This window comes from Aptenodytes forsteri, unplaced genomic scaffold (genome assembly GCF_000699145.1).
Source record: "Aptenodytes forsteri isolate BGI_AS27 unplaced genomic scaffold, ASM69914v1 Scaffold317, whole genome shotgun sequence".
Lineage (NCBI taxonomy): Eukaryota > Metazoa > Chordata > Aves > Sphenisciformes > Spheniscidae > Aptenodytes > Aptenodytes forsteri.
This window is the reverse complement of record NW_008794415.1, coordinates 387,061-400,739: the sequence shown is the minus strand read 5'-3', so window position 1 is coordinate 400,739 and position 13,679 is coordinate 387,061.

Sequence of the window (13,679 nt, the reverse complement as noted above, 5' to 3'; positions counted from 1 at the left end):
GTCAGCCGGCTGTCGACCAACACCCCCAGGTTCTTTTCCGCCAGGCAGCTTTCCAGCCACTCTTCCCCAAGCCTGTAGTGCTGCATGGGGTTGTTGTGACCCAAGTGCTGGGCCAAAACTGACTTTGTGTGGGAGATAGGAACGCTGCATCTCTCAAGAGGCATGCAGTCCTACTTGGTAGGACTGAACATGAAATTATTGCTCAATGTGCTAGTTCATTTATGGCTTCAATGTCTTCTTCGAGCTGCCTCCTAGTATGAAAAGCAAAGACTTGGCAGCTATGAAATACTTTCTAATGTGGGGAGTTTCCCATGTACACAAGACCAAGTCCTCTAGCACTGCCCCAGTGGAGAGGTTGGCCAAGTTTCTCCACTAAATGCTACTGTCATTACTTCTTTTCTTTTCTTTCTTTAGCACAATTCATTTACAAGCATTAATGGAAAATATTCTAACTTTGCACGCTCAATTTTACAATAACTGTTGTGAATACTTCACTAGAAGAAAAGCAGACTACTAATAAACCCCTCACACTGTTCACAATTACTGTTCTTGGAAATTATATCTGGAGTTTTAAGTGCCTTTATGTTATGAATATTAAATTACAGATTTACATCTGTCAAAATGTTCTGACATTTTCTAAAAGAGCAGTGGTACCTATTTACAAGTTTCCAAAGTGAAATACTTGTAAGAAATACAATGTAAATTAATTTCATTTTACTTCTAAAGTACTTGTAAAGGCTTGATTAATGAACCTGAAATCGAAAAATTAATATTTTTCAATTACAATAAACAGCAATGAAAATAATTTCTTTTTCTGTCTTGTCTACAAGACAGAGTGTACAGTGTCTACAACTTGGCTTTACTACAAATTTAATTGTATCTTTAAAGAAATGTAGAGGTAAAAATAGACATCATTATATATGGTCTCCACAGGTCTCTGTGACCTCTCTCCTTCCTCCACAGGGATGAAAAGCTACATTTTATTTGGGAAAAAAAAGATTGAATTATGTCTGAGATGAAAGACGGTGGGAACAGAATAGGTGTCTTTCCCACACTCAGTAATTGGGAATCCTACCTCCTACTAGATTGCTTTTTAATTGAACCTTCGAGATAAAAATGCAACTAATTATGCCGTGTAGGTTGCGGAAGCATATTGATAAGTACACCACAGCATGAACTATTCATAAAAATACTACAGACTGGGCAGCCATAAAAAGAGAGGGAATGGAATAACCTAATCAGAAAGTTCATTTCAACGTAGACAACTTAATAGGAAATGCTTTGTATACCCAGATACGCTTTCTGTCCTAAATGTCAATGATTCTGATACAATGGTGGTGGGTGGTAAACAATGAGTTTTATCTTTAAAAAAAAAAAAATCATTTAATTATTCTTCCTTTATGGCTCTGGTTACTGTCACCAAACTACGTAAAATCCTTTAACAAGTTCAGTTTTGGAGACTAGGGGAGGTAGCTGTTGTTTCAAGCAGAAATAGCAATCAAAAGATCATTAAAACGTCCTAAGTGAGAAGTGAGCTGCAGTAATTTATGTAAAATCACAGCAAAACAGTTTTACTGGTTTGTAGATTGCACTGTCGAGCTCTAAACGAAGCTGTGGTTCTGAGTGCTGTAACGGTGCATGGCAATAGGGCTATAAAGATCCTCTCACTTTTTTCCCCTGTTAATTTATGCAGGGCAAGTTTTGGTTGGAACATTTTATTTTGCCTACAATTATTTGTGACAACTGCCTAGTCAAGATAAAGGTACAAAGCATTTGTACTTGACCAGGAAATATCAGGCAGGGAAACGTAGAGCCTGAAGGATGTAAGTGGTCGCCCATAGCTTTATCCCAAGATAGGGGCTGTGCCCCAGCTACTCTGAGCTGCCTACACATGGCAGGAGCAAGGGAAGGGAGGAGGTATTTGCAGGGTTCTCCTCATGGCACAGCAGAAGACCTTATAAGGCTGAGTGCTAAGGCAATAAGATGGCAGACAAAAATCAGTAAATAAAAATGCAGCCATGATTCACAAATTTATATAGGAAATGGTGGCTCTAGACTAATCACTAAACTTGGGAGTAGGATTTTGGAATTATTATAGATAAATAAAAATATCAGCTCAATGCTTAGGACAACAAACAGAATAGTAATTAAGAATTATTAGAAAAGGAATAAAGAACAAAGCGGAGACCATCATTACATACTGTAACCCCTTACAGTCACATTTTGAATGCTACAGCTTTAGTCAATCCTCTTTCTTCCGTCTGTCCATCCCATACCTCCGCCCACCTCCCCCCGAGATAGACTTGGAAAAGGCTCAAAGAAACAAGATCAAACATATGGAATAGTTTCCATCTGTGGAGCAGTGAAATAGACTGGACCCTCAGGCTGGAAGAAAGGTGTCTGAGGGAAGATAAAACAGTCTGTAAAATCATAGTGTGATAGTTGCTCCCTCTTTCTTCCGGCACAAGAGGTAGGGAACCTCAGATGAAGGTAGCAGGGGGCAGGTTCACAACAAATAACAGGTTTTTCCAGCACGTGAACTTGTAGTTAAGACACAGACCTCTTAGCCACCAGATTCTGAGAAAGGTCAGGTGAATCAAAAATTAGGAGAGGAACTTGACCCTATCATAGACTCCCGAGTCTTAGAAGACCATTGACATGGCACATCTGCTAGCCGTTTACATATTATGAAGATGCAAGTTTACATGTAATTTTCTGTGAAGATACTTTCCCTGCAAAAGACCTGAGATCTATTTACAATACCAAGCTGGGTTGGCAGATAGAGCATAAAATAACTGGATTCTCAAATACTCATAGTTCCTCCTTTGATCATCTTGGCAAAATACCTTTCCAGTGGGCACCTATCAGATGAATGCAGAACATCATTTGAAAATACCATCTAACATGCAACATTTAAGTGTCTTACACAACCTACAGCATTCATAACCTAAGTTTTGTAGCACTCTGACTGTCTTTATACCTACCTTTTCTGAATATATTTGGACTGTATCATGAAATTTATCCAGTTCAATTCTTGAACAGTTTAACTTTCGCGGTATTCTTTCTATCTCTACAGGCAGCGAGACTCCCAGCTATTCTTCTGTTTCTCATAATAGGCATACACTCCATTTTTTCCTACAAAGGGTACAGATGTTTCTTTCACAACACTCGGTCCGTTTTTGTCCTAAACCTTTCACACACTGATCCTAATACAGATAAGCCAATAAAGAAGGTTGCCGAAAATGAACAAATTAAAGTCCTGGGGATGAACCAGAAATAAGAAAAATATCAATGCTATGCCAAACCCCTATTCTCCAACAACGTACAAGACTATAACAAAAAAGGAAAACCAAACAAGAAGATCAGTGTTGTCACAGAGGGGCCAAATGATCCTGCATTCTCCTCCAGTATTTAAACTTGGGTGGAGATAAGAAAAGACAGACAGTTGTAGGTCCAGGTGTTGTTTGTCAAAAAAATGTAAAATAATCTTTTAATTTTACTGCTACCTGACTTTTCCCTGATATATTGATTTAGGATATTAAAAGGACATCAGTATTTCCTCTGATGGAAAAGGACCTCAGGTTTCGTTGTGTTTTATATCAGGTCTCAAGCCCCACTGATAATCCCATTGCATAAACTGCCATCTTGTCCGTCTAATCTCATAGCAAGATCGGTAACATCTCTAAACAAAATTGAGGCAGTTCTGTTCCAGGCTTCCCTATGGCAGAGGAAGTCCCGATGACTGCTCCTGCTTCCTAACATACTGCATTTTTATTTTGTCCTTGCGGCAGACTGGGATTCTGTGCCGACCTCCACATTTTTTGCAACAACGCTTGCATTTGCAACTAAAATATTTTTCATTGCATTCAAAGCATATGGTAGGTTAGATATCTGCCGCAGAAGCACGCAGTCTCAGCATTGGTAACCCCCTGTCTCTATAAGATGGTTTAGCCAAGCAGAGGAGTTACACATTCCAGCCATGCATCCCCGTCCGCCTCCTCCCCTCCCCAGTGGATCTGGCCTTTCTCTTAGCTCAGCTCTAAACTTTCCATTTCAACTGAGATCTATCCTGTTTTATATTCCCCCTTGCTATTATAGCAAAACATTTGAAAAGGCAGACAGAAACCGGTTTCTTTGTTTGCATGTAGAAGAAGGGCTAATTTAGTCTGACTGCATGTCCTACCCTGTTCACCTGCACTGCGTCCCATTTTCCTGCCTTTGAAGTGCATCCTTTTCAGATCTTTAAACAGCCTTGGATAAATGAATCCATTCTTGCAATGATCTTTTATCACTGGTGTCTGAAAGCTAAAAAGATGAGAACATTTGCCGAAGACCTGAGAACAGATAGAATTAGTGAGAAGGGGATCAAGGAGCTAGTTAGCTCCAGGTACCACTGTCTGGACCACAGCTGTGGAGAGCACTTGCAGCAAGCAATGCCCAATTGCTTGGTTCCAGCATCTTGGAGCGTCATCCTTCCAGTTGTAACATTGATCAATCAACTGACAGAGTGAGATTGCAGGGGTGCTGACTCATCTTGAAAAAAAACAGCTTTCACATTGCACAGCCTAGTGTTACGGGGATATGAGATGAGGGGCATGCCTGAACAGGAATAAACCACAAAAATTCAAAGCAACTCTGCTGCTTCTCTGTGCTATGCTCGGCAAGACTTACTTCTTCCCTGACAGTTTTCCACAACCCCCGGCAGGATCAAGGCCTTTCTATATCAGATGCTATGTTCTCACATCTGAGAGAGAGTTTCTGACTCAGGAGACTATACCGAGGAAGAGCTAATAAAGAAAAACTGGATCCTGTTTCTAAACCAGTCAGCAGGATAACAAGCGTGTCTTGCTAGTTTCAATTTGCTCCACACACATACTAATGATATTGTAAATTATTTCTTGATACGTTACGTAGAAAAAGGAAAAGATTCATCATAATTTTTTCCTATTTTTTAATAGTCAGAATAAGCTCCTTCCTGTCAGTATACCACCTCAGCAATGAAAGAAATCGTTCAGGTGCAGGTGTGCTTCAAACAAATGTTTGTTCTCAAAACAGTATCTTCCTCCTCGGCATCTGACTCACTGCAGTTATGTCAGAAAATTCCACACACAGACACACACGCACTTTTTTTAAAACCAGTGTTGTCAAGTCACTGCCTAATGTAAGAGTTAGTGCTATGTGAAGAGGCAAAGCTAATTAGCCGGGTAGATTTTATCAAAGAAGAAAAGGCTCTTAAATTTGCGGGAGAGGGAAGAATTTGACCTACTTTATGTATATACTGGTGCTTTCATTTTAGGCGTTTTCAGTCTTCCTAAAGGCAGTGGCCAAATTCCATATATAGCCTATATAGAAAGGCTTTGTATATTTTCATACCGCTTAAATTAAGTGCTTCAACTTAGGTTTCAATATCTCCCTCTCAAAACAAAACCATTCCTCACAGCCTTTTAGACAGGCAACAGAAAATGGAAATAAATACCTTCAAACTCACCCCTTTCCAAAATCTTAAAATCTCTATTCAGAAACACTTTAAAATCTAATGTGAAGAAAGAATGGGGAATGGTGACTTATCTATCCGTCATTCTCTTCAAATCCAGTCTGGCTACCTTTTTGGAAGATAAGCTTGAATGAAAAATGTGTTATCTGCAGGATTCAGCGTGGACATAACAAGGAAGCATAATGGATTATCAAAATGCGTTGCTCCGACGTGATCTTACTTCTTGTGTCGGAAGGAATGTGGGTCAGTGAAGAGGTGCCCATGCCGAGGCTGGGGCTGCCCGGAGGAGCTCCCTAGCTCCGGGGACATGCTGTAGCTGTGCCCGACTCCTGCCAGGGCAAGCCCCGATCCCCTCCCCTCCTTCCCTTTGTACCCTGGTTTCTACGTGAAAAAAAAGTGCACATGCAGGTCAGGAAAGAGCCATGAAACATTCTTGCTACATCCTAGCGAGGCCGAAGGACCGCAGACTACATTGCAGCATATACCTGTATAGCCCAGGTATATGCTGTAGCCCCTGTATTTCATTTTGGTCCAGATAAGGGTTTAATTTGAAGAGCTCACTTCTTCATAGATACTTCAAAACCTGGAAGGCACTACTGGAATGCAACCCTGTTACCTGTTTGCAATGATCTGAATAGACACCTGGTTTTAGCAGTGTTTTATTATTATTACAGATCACCCACCAGGTGGTTTAAATAAAAATACTTCAAATGACGAATAGCTCATGAATTCTTCATGTCACTTTAAAGGTTTGCTTTTCTGAATTGGCATTGTGCAAGTGGTCCCTTGTGCATGTTTTTTGTTGCTGATTCTCTTCTCCAGTTTACAAACCACCCAATCGACAAGCTGCTTTCAGAATAATCACATCTACCTGCAGAATGAGAATATTTCTGCCAGTACATATGGGCAATTCCACTGCTTTCTTTTTCTACAAACAGAAATTCACTGGAAAGCTAACGTAAGGCTTTCCATATGGAGCCAAAAGGGAAATTTGGGGGGTTTAGTGGAACAAATGGAAATTTTTTTTTTCTTCATTCAGCTCTAATTAAAATTAATATCACTTTGGCTCATACTAACACCACTAACTGCAAGGAAAGTTGTAGTTCAAAGTTCCAGCTCGCTAAGCTTAGATGCTGCTGCACATATGGTATGTGTGATTACTGACTGTTCCCAATAAAAGCCCATATGGGCTACAACAACTATGCAACAAAGACAGCGATGCTTTAGCCTCACTTGTTGTTATTAACTTGTTTCTCAGTTTCACTCTACTTTTAGCTATATTGGCTGTCTAATGTCTGTTTTCCCCTTATGCATAGTCTCTTCTCACAGTCATCGCAGCTTCTCTAGTAACCACCACTCAGGTCATTTTGCCTTTAGAACCTGGATTCACACTGCTGTCAGCAACACTCCCCTTCCACTGCACCGTGCTGGCAAGCCTGCAGGCTGGCAGTATAAAAGGTATTTTCTTTTACATTCTGCTGCAATGAACAGAAATTTAAACTTCATTCTGAAAAGGTATAAAACTTGACTGCTAAACAGCATCCAGCAGAGGCATGAACTGCCATCAGACCCAGATCTAGCTGTGGCAGCGTGTGCCCTCTGGACTGCCGACAAGAGCAGCGGGAGGGAAGCAGCTGGGGTGAGCTGGGAGCTGGGGAACAGCGCCGGAGAGATGCCTGCAGGCATAGGGAATGCAATATCACTCAACATACTGTGTCCGTTTGAAGTCAAAGCATCCTTCTAATCAAGCACAGGATGTGTATCTGAGCTCAGCAAAGACTTCCAGAAGAACAGATCATATCTAGCCTTGGTTTGGGGAATAGCAAATGGAATATCTGTGTTGTGGTGCAGGTTTGGAGAGATGCCTGGCATGTGAGCGTGCACGTACAGGCGCACGCAAGTGCGGATCTCCAAAGTGGAGACAAGACACGAGGCCACATGGACCGTCGGGCTGAGCCAGCACGACTCGTAGCTGAACTATACCTTCTGGGCAGTGACTGAGTGGGCAGCTAGGGAGGAGACACAGCTCCTGGCAGCGGGAGCCAGCAGCCCTGGGCCACCAACTCACACAGGAACAAACACTGCTGTCACTCTTCACTGTTTTAAGTAGAGCGTCCCTTCCTCGCTGCATTGCTTGCAAATGCAGACACCAAGCCATTCTTGCAAAATTCAATCCAAATACACAAAACACGGCTCCCTGACTTGTGCTTTTCTTATCAGCTCCTCCAGATCAAGTGTAATTCATCAGCCCTTTCTTGCAGCCCTCTTTTAATGACAGAAGTCTTATTATACAAAAGCAGCGTGACCAAGAACCATGCATCTTTACCAGTCTTCTCCAAATATATCATATTCTTACTACAGCAGTAACGTTAATAACCATGCAGTCCTTTGGGAAACTGCACTACCTGCCAGTAGGAAAATTCTCTTCACGTTACTTCCTAAGTGGTCATTAAGAGTCTTCTACAAAAGTAAATACAACAGGAAACATTCTTCCTATTCTTTTTTTAACTTGATTTTGAATAGAAGTATCTTTTTTGTTGTTTGTTTGCTTGATAGGTTCTACGGCTGTTGCTCGTAAGGTGTGAAATATTCCCTTCCATAGCTTCCAAATATTTTTAAAATCTAGTGCTTAAGTTACCCTTCCCCTGAGCTTAACCCATTTTAATAAGTTTTAGATGCTTATTTTGTTTCTATAATTTATGTCATTCATCTCATAAATCTTTCCTTGCTTTAGCATACCCTTTGGAAGACACATGGCTAGAATACATTAAGAATAATAATTACCACTGCTGCAAATATAACAGTTTAAAGGCATTAAATTGGAATTACTGGGTTTCTGAAATGCAAAGCACATGTCAATGCCAAATCACTTGCTGGAGAAGGTAGGGTATAGGAAAGAAACCAAGGGGAGTGTTGCTTCGGTGGCCATCCATTTTATGCCTGCAGTTTTTCTGCAGGTGTCTAGTGGAAATTAAACATGCTATCTGTAGTGGAAGGCTTACACATGACAAACCCAAGAATATCAGTCTATTGAGAGCCAGCACGTTTTTGTACCTAATATCAGTGCATGCATATTGGCAGAGTAAGCTCATCCATGCGTTAAGTCATAAGGATGTTTAAACAGACAACTGTGTTACTTAATAAGATGCTATTAATAAAGCAAGAGTCAGTGTACTGTTCTCTGACCAAAATGAGGAAGATTATTCCCAAATATTTTACAGCTTAAGCAAGACTTGTGACGAACATTTGGCTGTGCACGGTCTGGTTTAAAACTTCTTTGGATGCATCCCCAAGCGTCTAACAAAGTGGTTGCTTCTTCCTTCTCAGTCTCAACAGCTGAGCGGGAGGACGGTCACGGCCTCTATCTCTACCATGGCCTCTTTCTTCCAGGGCTCTGGCTCCTCTCGCTGAGGCATGTCCTCTCAGACCCTTGGGTTCAAGCTTTCCCCCTCTCTCCAAGTCTGATCTGGTAGAATTGCAAAATGTTTCTCTTTCAGAGGGGTCTGGTGGTTGTTGGGCTTTTCATATTTTTGTATTAGCTTTTACACTGGTGGTAGCTGAGCACTTAATAGAGATTTCATATTTCATTCTCCTGACAGGGCCACTGAATCAGAAATTCCATCAATCCTCTAGAGCTGCCCTTCCTTTCACAAATGCACTTTAAGCTGAAAAAGAAGATTTGGCCACATATTGTGACAGCTTGTATTTCGTTACTTTCTGTCCTCAAGTGCTGTATCTTTATTATACCGACTGTAAAAAGGGATAAAAAAATAGAACTATGCTAAAGCTTAGTTTATATAACACTAATTTAATAGGGAGCTATTAAAGGACAGCTAAAATAGAAACATGCCCTTTAGCCCAAAACTTAATTTCAGCTGAACTTGTGCTCTTTCCAACATAACAGGAGGCCCATGCTAATTGTGTAAAAATGAACTTTAAGTTACACTTACTTAGTAGTAGTATTTTCATTATGAGTGACAAAAAAAAGGAAGAGAAGTTTAAACGTTAAGCAAAAAATATTCCCACAGATATATTACTGCAATTCAATTTGCCTTGAAAGTTATTCACTCTTAAAAAGCTGTTACTAATCAGGATAGTCATAATTCTTTGTGATTTTTTTCATTTGTTTTGTTTTAATACATGCTACTTTTCAGAAACTTAGTCTCTTGACTTTACTGAAACCTGAGGTAAGCAGTTTCTTGGGAGAGAATTTACAACACAATAGGTGCTCTAGTTTGTGTTAAATTGAGTATAAATAACACAGGTGATGACTTTTAGATACAAAGATCCCATCACCTACAATATCTTTCGATAGCACCTTCCTTATGGAAGAAATTCTATACTTGAAAATACAGCTTAAAAGGCCACCTTTGGCACATTACAACATAAAAAATAAACTGAAAATTTCATTTATTATTTTTGTTTTCCACAAAAAAAAAAGTAAATAAGAGCATTAACAAAAGCAAGAAAATTAAATAGGCTAAACTACAATACGAAGGCCTTTATAAATATAATGGAAACAGAAATGAAAATGTATGTAGATAGATCTGTAACTACACGTATAAACTTACATATGTTACTGTATTCAATACTAGTGTAAAATCCAGAAAGGTTCAAAAAGGCAGCCAAATTCTGTACAGCATTCTTACTGGAATTAAGAGATATTTGGTCCAAAAAGCAAGAAGGCACATCTGGTCTGCGGGGAAAGAATAGTCTATGCAATGCTTTTAAGGGGCTAGCAAAAGATGCAGCGCAGATAAAGCTAAGGTTCATGGTACCAAGATAAGGTCACCAAGATAGTGGTGAACCCTCTGCATTCTTACTGGCACGCACAAGCCTTGCAAGAGGTAGCTTGTTGTGAAAGACCAGAGATGCCGTGTAGCAGCACTGCAGATGTAAAACCAGAAGATTGGAAGGGGCCTCAAGAGATAAATTTAAGTCCGTTTCCCTATGATAAAGGAGGATCCTTTTTTCCATGTATTCCAGACTCCACTCCCTGCCTAAGTAATCTATTGTAGGACTTCACTATGCTCATCATTATAAAGGCTTTTCAATGTATAACCGTCAGTACTGCACTTTAAGCTCATTACAGTGTTGTTCTTTTTAAATTGACTGTAGATTTTTTTTTTTTATTAGATCTATTAAGCATGGGGAAATCAGTAAGGAATAAGTCCAGGCAGTTAATGCAGATGTTTACTAACTCTTCTCTGACTGTCTTGTTTGTGCATGGCAGGATGGGACCCTGTCCTTATTACAGGGGTTTACAGGGCCTCACCATCCAACTGGATGAGAATTTTCTGCTGCAAGTAGTTCAAAAGCCAGCTGCAAAGCCATCTTCCCAGGACCACACTGCAAAGAGCAGGGCAAAGAGCAGAAGTGACATGCCAGAGACATCTCATGGTGTCCTGAAGACACTCTAGGAAGCATTGAGGCTCCTGGGACAGTCCTAGGATGCTGCCTTAGCTCAGAAACGTCTGCAGGGTACTTACGAGGGAGAGGCTCAGAATCGGGGAGAAACAGATATTTTTAAGTCAGCTCCTTGATGCTCTGAACTACAGCAGCTGTCTTGCAGCTCATGGGGGTGCAGGACAGAAATCCCACAATAACCAGCTCTTGGCAGGAACCGTGACCGCAGCACTGGCACCCGTGAACTCAGCGGGGCTCAATGCTTTCAACGCAGACAGAATTTGTGTTCCATGCATTAAGTATCTTGCCTTTCTAATGCTTAGTAAATGCAGTTACGCTCAGCTGGGACTCTCACCTTCCACAAAGGTGTCTCTGCTGACAGCTAAGTTACCAGACTGTGGTGTTCTGTAAACTGCCCATTTCCTCTCTCTTTCCGTTGCAAGCGGCGGGCAGGGGAATCCCGGGGCTGTTACGAGCAAGTTTATTGCACACAGTAGGTAAATATTTGTCTTCCCGAGCCTCATAGTTGCTCCTCTATTATTTTTTCCACAATCATATTAAAACTGGATTATGGCATAATCTTGCTTTTTTTTGTCTCCACTTTGCCTACACAATAGTGCAGCGAGGCTGTTACTTAACGTTTTGAAACACTTTCACACTCACATAGCTGAAATGCCATTTCGTTTGCTAGAGACCCTAAATTCATGTGGAGGGAGGAGAAGGAATAGATGTCCACAGAAACCTGGCAAGGATGCAGAGCCAGCATCTCAGCTGATGAAAATGATCCCCTGGCTTCCACGGTGGAACTAGGTACATCCGTAACAAACAGGCGTGGGCTGTAAACTGTAACATGCTTTAACTCTTCCAAACTCTCATACAACTATTTCGTGTTTGTAGCGCTACTACACAGTAGGTTTCAGAAAAATAGCTAAGAGTTATTGTTCCGCCAGTTAAAAGTAAGTAGTATGTGACAGTTTAAGGGACCAAGAAAGAGTGGAAGAAGCAGCCCTAGAAATGGATCTTCACTTTCCAAATCTTACTGCAGTAAGTGAAAAACAAACTTTGCAACAAAATACTCACTGACAAAGAGCTCTGTCCCCTCAGAAAAGGTCTCGACTTCTCTGAATGAGTCAGGGGTCACTTGAAAATGAGGAAAAACCTGCTGTGGTGAGCAGTTCCGTGCACTTTATCACAAGCTGTAGGAATTTCCCATAATTATGTTTTGCAAGTAAATTACCATCAACATAACAAACACATCCAGACATTAAATGTGAACAGATATTTCTGGGATCTTTGAAGAGGGAAAAAATGTAATGCGATTAGAGTTGCTCAGAAGATAGCCGTAAAAGAACTTCCTGTTTGAAAGGATTTTGCCCACATCTCCTACCAAGAATAATAATAAACAATAACAATAATTGGGATTTCTACAGGGCCTTTGACCCAAGGAGCTTACAGAACAAAAGGGGAATTCCTTTCTAGTTATCCAGGTTTTTGTTTTGTTTTATAATCAGGGGCTCGAGGGCAGTGCTCCAACTTCAAGCCGTGCCTCTTGGTGGGGGACGGTGTTGATGTTCACAACGCCTGTCAGGGATGCTGGAAAGACTGTGCCTGGCAGACAAAATGCCCGTGGTCATCCACCCGCTACGTTATAATCAAAAGCCCTCAGGGCTGGCGCAGAAAGACCCGCTTTGCTTCGTGCACTTTTCTTAGGGGGGGTAACCTGGGCAGTCCTCGTGCTTCTCCAACAGAAGCGCTGGAACTGTTGCCATTGCAAATACAGGCACGAGCTGGTTTAAGTATAACTTAGCGGTTTCTAAACACATCTGTTCCTCTTGTTATTTGCTAACTTGGTACGTGTCTAAATTTAACTAGAATTACTATTATTTGGGGTGGATGACTCCTTGGCAACCTAACAGCTAATAAAAATATGTGTTTGTCTACATTTAAATATCTTCCCTGCAGACGTGGAGCTAATTCCTGTGCTAACAGCACCTCGCATTTTACTGAAGGGCAGTTCCTCTAGTCCACTGCTCTTAACTTGTAACAGTCACAAATTGTAAGGACTGAATTGCATGCTTTGAAACTAATAAATAACAGAACAAAATAATAGATAGGTAGATGTCCCATTTGAAAGATTTGAAACAGATGGGGAGACCAGAACATGTCCAGTCTACCTGGAGTTGAAGGGCATAAGAGTAGGGCCTAGCTCCAGCTCCTTCCTCCATCTCTTCCCAGTAGCCACATTTCAAGTCTGAGCACACTCACGTGGACTGTTGCCTCTGTTTAAGAGCAAATTAATTACAGGCGTATTGGAAATGTGAACAAATTAAAACCCTCTTGCTTCACACATTCTTGCTTTCTATATTTGTGTCCCCTGGTTTGAATTTCCTGAGAGAAAATGGACAATTAAAACTAGACAGTTTGTGACGCAGAAATTCCTAGCGACTAAGTAGCCGTGCTAGAGCTGACACATGGCTGTGAGAAGGCATCGTCCAACCAGGCAGCCAGAAGCTTGTGAAAGAATAATTGAAAGGATTAACGGGGAGTACCATATGCTCACAATTTGGATCTGGCCACAGGCAGTACAGAGTATGCAGAGATTTCTAGCGCAGCGCAAGGCTGGAAAAGGTCACGGGCACTGATATCTCTAGAAGCCAAGAGGATAAATCTCAAAGAGTAGCTATATGTAGGACACGGGCGTTACTTGATGAAGGATCCAGACAGATGAGTGCTAGAGGATTTTGCTGCATCTGTCCAAGACATTTCTGCAAATCCAGCT